The following is a 7,939-nucleotide window of genomic DNA, read 5'->3' on the forward strand; positions in this document are numbered from 1 at the left end:
AGAAATGCAAATTCAGATTGCCAGGAAATCTGGATTTTTCACAGGTCAGATTCGGAAAGGATTGTGCCGGGCCTGTGGTATGTGCTTGGCATCCCAGCACCTTGGATGGGGTAGAAAGCCAGTTAGTTTTGAAATAAGACCTGGTTTCAAAAGCTTAAGAATAAAAGAGGGTGGTGGCCCACACGTTTAAACCCAGCACTTGGGAAGTAGAGGCAGGTGGACCTCCGAGTTTGAGGCCAACCTGGTCTACATAGTGAGTTCCAGGACAGCCAGAGCTACACAGAGAAACCACATCGAAAAAAAGAAAAAAAGAAAACAACAACAACAAAAGTAAATAAAGAGGAGAATAAAGAAAAGGGAGGTAAAGATAGCCTACAATTTATTAGGGATTTGGGAACCTGGACATCACATATTACCTGATTGTGGTAAAATCAGCATAATTATATAAATAGTAAGTCCTGGTGTGTATCAATATTTTAGATATCAGCTGGAGAGATGGCTCAGCTGTTAAGAACACAGGGTGCTTTTGCATGGCACCCACAACAAGTGGTTCACAAACGGTAATTTCATCTCCGGGGGGGATCTGACACCCTCTTCTGACCGCCAAGGACACCTGCACTCACTCACACAAACACACCGAAAAAAGAAAATAAGTCTTTTCAGTGTTAAATGTAATGCATTACATTTAACACCGAAAAAAGAAAATAAGTCTTTTCAGTGTTAAATGTAATGCATTACATTTATTTATTTTTCATTCTATAGTATGTACAATTAGATAATATTATATACAATATATGACAATAATACATTAGTTATTGTGGGGTTTGCCGTGGCGCATGTGTGGCGGTCAGAGGACAACTTCCAGGAGTGGGGTCTCCCCTTCTGTCGTGTGGATCCTGGGATGGAACTCAGGTCGTTGAACTCGGCAGCAAGCACCTTTGCCCATGGAGACATCGCACCATGTCTAAAGGTAATTTTCCATCCACCCAGATGTACCTCTGCAAAGCGACATGTGTCTAACCATAGTCACTGCTGTGTGTTGTTCAGATCAGCCAAAGACTGGGAATGCCTAGGAAAGGAGTTGAATGCATTCTGTGCAACGGAAAGGTGATTGGCGGGGCAACACAGCCAATCGTGATATTCTCTATTTTTTTGTATTTATTATGGCGGTCACATCACACATGTGGAGGTCAGAGAGCAACTTACAGGAGTTTGTCCTCTCCTTCCACCAGGTAGATCCTGGGTATCAAACACAGGTCTTCAGGCTTAGCAACAAGCGCCTTTATCTGCTGAGTTATCTTGCTGGCCCCTGGAGTTGGCTACCATTCATGTGTGTTCTATATGCACATCTGTATACACATCTATGTCTGTAAATACACAGCTACCTTCCCAGGACAAGCACATCTGTATACACAGGTATCTTCAGTGGACAAGCATGTTTGTATACACAGGTATCTTCAGAGGCCATGTATGTCTGTAAATACACAGGTATCTTCAGAGGACTACTGAAGAAAGTGGCAGCCCAGGAATGTTTGAGGGAGAGGAACTGGGAGACTAGGTTCAGAAAGATGACTATTCTACTGTATAGCCTTTGTATTTTTACGTTTCTGAATTATATTATACATGTATGATCACTTCCATGCTTGTTATATGTTTGGAATGACAATTTCAATCAAATTAATTTTTATCGGGTTACTTTTTTTTCTGACAGGGTCTTACTCTGTAGCCCAGGCTAGACTTAGACTTTAACTCTTGATTCCCTTGCCTCAGCCCCCTGATTTCTGGATTATACCCCTACACCAGGCTCAAATGTTCCCATGGGACATGAGGCTTGTGCAGGGGTCCAAGCCTGGACTCACAGAGTTCACAGCCTCAGCTCCTCAGGATCGAGTGGCTGCAGGGAACTCCCAGAGCAGCTCCCATAGACAGGAACAGGAAGTACCACCCGTGTCCTGCCCTTGGCTCCCCTGCCAGATGCGCATGCGCTCTGAGCCGGTCCCTGCACCAGATACAGAATGACAATGGCAATGACAAGAAGGATGCAGGTCCAGACCCCAGGGAGCTCCCCACAAGTTAAATAATTAGAGGTTGGAGAAAGAGCTCTAAAGCCAAGGCCATACAGCATAGCAGTTGAAATTAATAAGTCACTGTGTGGAAAGGCAGTCACAAGCTTGACCTTTGAAGTGCACCACACCTGGTTTAAGTGTCACTCATTAGCCTGGCCCTATTATGTAATCTCCCTGAGCTTCAATTTCCTCCCCAGAACCTATGGGCAATGACAAAGCCAGCACAGCCCAGGATTAGCACCATATGCCTTGGATTCAAAATCGTCTGGGTATGAGGAGAGTCACTGTTGACTTAAAACTGTATCCTGGAAACTAGCACGACACACACACACACACACACACACACACACACACCCATACACACACATGCATATACACACATACACAGACACACACACATATAAACACACATACAGACACACATATACACACACAGACACACATATACACATGCACACATGCACACACACATGCATACACACATGCATATACACACATACACAGACACACACACATATACACACACATACACACACATGCATATACACACAGACACAGACACATACACATAGACACACATACAGACACACATATATACACATGCACACATGCGCGCATACACACACGCATATACACACACACAGACACACATACATGTATACACACACGCATATACACACATACACAGACACACACATATAGACACACAGACACACACACACACACACACACACCCATATACACACATGCATAAGACACATACACAGACACACACACATATAGACACACATACAGACACAGATATACACACACACAGACACACACACATATGCACATGCACACATACACACACACATACACACACATGCATATACACACATACACAGACACAACACACATATACACACACATACACACACATGCATATACACACAGACACAGACACATACACATAGACACACATACAGACACACATATATACACATGCACACATACGCGCATACACACACGCATATACACACACACAGACACACATACATGTATACACACACGCATATACACACATACACAGACACACACATATAGACACACAGACACACACACACACACACACACACACACAGCCTCACTCCTCATCTCTAAAATGGGGCTAAAAATACTGACCTTGCAGGGTTTGAGGGAGCTGAGCAAACAATCATAGATAAAATGGTGCCTGGCCCACAGTCAGCCTCAGCAGTTGATAGCTGCTTCAGACACCGAATGTCACGTGTCCCTCATGCTAAAAGAGACAAACCAAACAGCAGAGGTGGATGTTTCTGCAAAGCCTGGTACCCCCCCCCCCAGAAGGCAGTCTTCCTAAAGGAGCCTGGTGTGGGAAGGAGAAGAAACCCTAAGAAAATGTGCAAGGAGCAGATGGAATCCATCTTGTGTGTTCTTGATGGAGAACCCCAATTCCTCAGCTCCACGGGAACTGGCAAAGCCTTCCTCTCGTCCATGCGTCAACTTTAACATTGTAGGAAGATCACCTTCCTCCTCCCAGACGTTTACAGAGCCTGCCACTACTCACGTAGAGACGCTCCTGCAGAGACTAGCTAACTCCTCCCCCCGTCCTATACATAATAATTTCCCTGAGGTTCCAGGTCATCTTGGCCTCCATCAGAGTGAGCTGGAGCTGCACCATCCTGCCTTTTCTGTACATGTGTCTGTGTGTCTGTCTTTCCTCATTCCCCTGCCACCTCTGTCAGTTCAATCCCTAAGCCGTGCAGGGCTGGGCAGCCTCGCATGGAGAAAGAATATGGGGTGTTCGGAGGCAACTCAGGATCCAAACACTGGGCGAGCATTAGAGCCTAAGATGGGTGAAGGCAGAGGTGGCGCTGCCTCTGAGCCTGTCAGCGGTGGCGACACTGGAAGACATTTTGGGGTAGACAATGACAAGGATCAAACCCAGAGAAGAAGAGACAGGAATGAGAGGGACGGATAAGCACTGAACAGTGACACCCTCAACACCCAACACACCAACCCCAGTCAGGTTATGGCTAAAATCATGGTGTCTTCAGAAGGTGCCCTTCAAGGAGGCTTTGGAGCAGGGGCACCTCACAGGATCGTCTTCCCAGCTTCAGAGCCCCCTGCATTGTCTGTAGCTTGTGGCCCCCTTCCTCCTTCAAAACACACCGCCCCCACCTCTGTGGCCCCAGACATAGCTTCTCTCCCAAGTATCCCAGCATTTGGAAGACTGAGGCAGAAGCATTGCACGTGTGTTCTAGGCCAGTCTGGCTACACTGCAGTCAGCCACGGAAGCTGGCATGGGCCACTTATGTTCCTCAAACCCCGTCTTTGCTCAGCTGGCCCCACCGCCAGCAGTGGGCATCCCACGAGTTAACTGTGCCTACCTCCGATGCCACCCGCAGAAGAGCAGCCCTCCAAAGGTGCACGCGCCCCGTGAATATACACCTTCCGTGGCTGTTTGAGAAGGAAGTCAGCAGTGAACCTTCACCATTCTGCATGGGATGGGCCCATAGGGGACTTGGGAGAAGGTGGTTAAGTTAAATGTCCTGAGGTAGGAGGTAAACTATCTGGCTATGTGCAATGTAGGGACAAGGTCTTGTGAGACGAAGATGGGACCATCGAGATCAGAAAGAAGAGAATCATGGAAACAGAGGCGAGATGATACACTGCAGAAAGGCCGGCCCTCCAGTCAAGGAAAGACTCCAAGCAGCCTAGAAACTGGGTAAACAAGGAAGTGCTGTGATCATTATTTGTCTGGTTGCTATGACAAAATACACAGCCGAAGCCCTGTAGCGAAGGAAGCATTTTTTTTTTTTTTTTTTTTGGCTCAAGGTTTGAGGGGACAGTCTACCGTATCGGGGAAGTCATGGCGACAGGAACACCAGGCAGGCGGTCACAGCCCATCCACAGTAGGGAACCAGAGAGCTGAGGGCTGTTGCTCAACTCCACTGTTGTGGGATATCCACTGGACAAGACTACTCAGACATGGGTTTAAACTAATAGAAAGCCTTCATCAGCCGACTGGTGACTACACCAGGTCTCACGATGCCAGGGTAACCCCGAGCCTTTCTCAGGGTGAGCCTTTAAGCACAAAAATCCTGGAGTATCCTGGACCGACAAACTCCAGTTAACAAGAACAGCTAATCAAGCAGAACTACAAAAGCCAAAAGGCAAGGTTAGTACATTTAGAAACTTTCCCAGAACTGTGGGCATTAATGAATTAGGTCTTTGTCTTCATTTTGGCTAGTGGTGTTGTCTTCGTGCCCAGTTTTATGGCCTGAGTGATATTTTCACCATGGAGTTAATTATGCTAAGGTCTGGGGGCCTGCTACACGATGTCTCTTTTGCATCCTGGACCGTACCCTTCCAGATGGTGCTGCCTGTGTTAAGAATGGGTCTTGTCACTTCTCACCTCTCTGGAGACGAGCTCCCAGACACACCATAAACCCTGCCCTCTGGTCGATTCTAAATCCAGTCAACTTGACAGTTGAGATTAACCACCAAGTTGGCTTCTCAGTCCTCCCTGCCTCGGCCTGCAGAAGGAAGGAAGGCATTTCTTAGCGACGCTTTCATTTTAACCATGCAATTCATTTCAGACTGTGAGGCAGCAAGTTTGAAATAACCATGGTGGCACACCGGCAGTCCCAGCACTCGGAAGGCTGACCCGAGGCAGGGGGATCCAGAATTTGATGGCACTCCGGGATTCAAGAGAAACCCATCTCGAAAACAAGGTGATGGTGAGTTTGTCTTGGTTTGTGGTAGCATGTGACCAGCGCCTCTTCTCCCACATAAGCCCCTGCCCAGGACCCAGACTCCCTTCCTCCTCTGAACCCCTATCTGAGCTCCCCTTGGGTGTTGTCCTCTGCTGACCCTACTGCTCTCTACATCTCGATGGGATGTGCTTTGTTCCCAGCCCACTCAGCTACCCTAAGCATCCATCTAGTCCCAATGGGACCAGTGTGTCTGAAAATCTCCACCAAACCTGATACACAGGCAGCCTACGTCTTAGATGGGGTAGGGGGGCCACTGTGAATATCTCCTCCATATCCAGCTTTAAGGCCTTGAGGCAGGGTTCAGAGAAAACAGGAAGAAGAAAGCAGCCAGCCCCCACCTCAGATCCCCACACCGCCTCACAGGTTGAGATTCCTGGGCTACATTTCTCCTTCGCCCAACCCCCACCCTATAGGTTCAACTGGGTAGGGCAGGGCCTGGCCAGTGGGTGTGGCTGGCAGGGTGCCATGTCCTTCCCCAGGGTTGCACTCCCTACCTGGCTTGTCTGCACCCACCTGGTACTGCCAGGCAGCCAGGCCTCTTCACTCCTTCCGCATCCCACCAAGCTGAGCTGGGGGTTGGGTGAGTGACTCATCCCTCACCCCTCCTAACTGCCCTTTCCCTCACCCTGCCAGGCCTCAGCCCCTCTTAGCTCCATCCCTGTGCTACACTAATCCCTGGCCATCTGAACGCTTTTAGCAAGGCCCAGCTCCGCTCACTCTCAGCACTCTGGTCCAGGGCACTGCCACTGGTAACCTCTCTACCTGCCTCAGGGAGTTAACAGCAGGGTCTGTCTGCCCCAGCCCAATCTCCAGCAGTGAGCCCACATGGAAAAAACTAGCTACCCTGACCCCTACTCTCTGTCTCTTTACAGCCACAACACGTGCGCATTATCGCGAGGCTTTCCAGGAGAAATGGTTACCACCCACTTCACAGATGAGAAAACAGAGGCTCAGGGGTTTATAACACCCCTTCCCTCCACCACCTTCAGTACTCCCTAAGCAAACTCAGGAGAACTATAAGGGAAAAGACAGTATTTAGAGTCCAAAGCCCTGAAGCATAGACTGTGTCATCTACTGGTGGCCTGGTCTTGGGATGTGCGTTTGGTAGTCATATCCACTTTAGAGGCCAACCTTCAGACGCAGTTAGCCGCTGGCCTCTTCACAGGCTCACCTCATAGACCTACCCTGCAAGCCCCTAGGCCAAACTACACTTCCTTCTGGGCCTCCAAAACTAGGTAAGAGAAACATTTGCAGAGAGACTGAGGGCCTTGCGCAAGGGCAGCCAGCTGATAAAACACACGCCCTTTGTCCTCAGGCTGCAAAGCTTCCTTGTCCTCCCAGATGCAGTCAGAGCTGAAACAGCTCAGCTCAGCTCAGCTCAGCTCAGCTCCAGAGCACCCCCTGGCGGTCAAAGGAGACATGACACTCTGCAGCCAGGCAGGTTTCTTCCGCGCCCCCAGCTCCTTCTCTGGCCTGCTGACCTAGCCTTACCCTAGCCAGAAAAATCACGAGAGCCAAGTCAGTCTGGACACAACAGAACCCACCCCCCCAGACTGCTCCCTGGCCTTCCTATAGCAACAAAGAGGAGTAAGCTGTTAGTATGGCAAGAGTTAGAACCCAGGAGGGCTAGAAGTCCAAAGTTCCTCCTGCGAAACCCTGAGCGTATACCTCCTTTTCTCTAGTCAACAAAACTGTGGAGGAAGTACTGTCTCCCAAGAAAGAGCGCTTCCCTTCCAGCTGTAAAACTAATCTGTTTACTAGTGTGTAAGATGTCCACAAGGGGGCGCTGCAGCCATAATTGTGAGGCAGTTATCCAAGGAACTGTTCGTGCCAGCTTCTGGCCTGCCACAGGTTGCCTCTAGATCAACCGATCTTCCTGTCTAGGACTAATTTTCCCGCTAGAATCACCGTATATTCAAAAACTTCCCAGAATGCTTCAGTCCTCTCATGCTTCGTTTCTACTGGGAGAAGAGTTCAGTGAGACCCCCGGGTCGCTGAAATTCTCCTTGGAGCACCTGATGGGATGGAGGAGGAGGCCATTCTGGAACAGGGGTTAACTCTGGTTTAAGGCCCCCTCCATCAAACACAGCCCTT

At 48.9% G+C, this 7,939-nt stretch overlaps 2 long non-coding RNA genes across 2 annotated transcripts in view; one reads left to right on the forward strand and one right to left on the reverse strand.

Annotated features, from left to right (window-relative positions):
* Window positions 1-711: 711 nt before the first annotated feature.
* Window positions 712-3,610, reverse strand: LOC116909793. Its single transcript, XR_004389097.1, has 2 exons — window positions 3,231-3,610; window positions 712-998 (listed from the first exon to the last, which is right to left on the reverse strand). It is a non-coding gene; the product is annotated as an uncharacterized LOC116909793 (long non-coding RNA).
* A 1,307-nt stretch (window positions 3,611-4,917) lies between these two features.
* The window catches only part of LOC116910189, a 5,910-nt gene continuing 2,888 nt past the window's right edge, over window positions 4,918-7,939 (forward strand). Inside the window, exons 1-2 of the long non-coding RNA XR_004389141.1 lie at window positions 4,918-5,247; window positions 5,669-5,809. This is a non-coding gene — a long non-coding RNA (uncharacterized LOC116910189). The remainder of the gene's footprint in view (window positions 5,248-5,668; window positions 5,810-7,939) is intronic.

Source organism: Rattus rattus, chromosome 9, assembly GCF_011064425.1.
Source record: "Rattus rattus isolate New Zealand chromosome 9, Rrattus_CSIRO_v1, whole genome shotgun sequence".
Classification (NCBI taxonomy): Eukaryota; Metazoa; Chordata; class Mammalia; order Rodentia; family Muridae; genus Rattus; species Rattus rattus.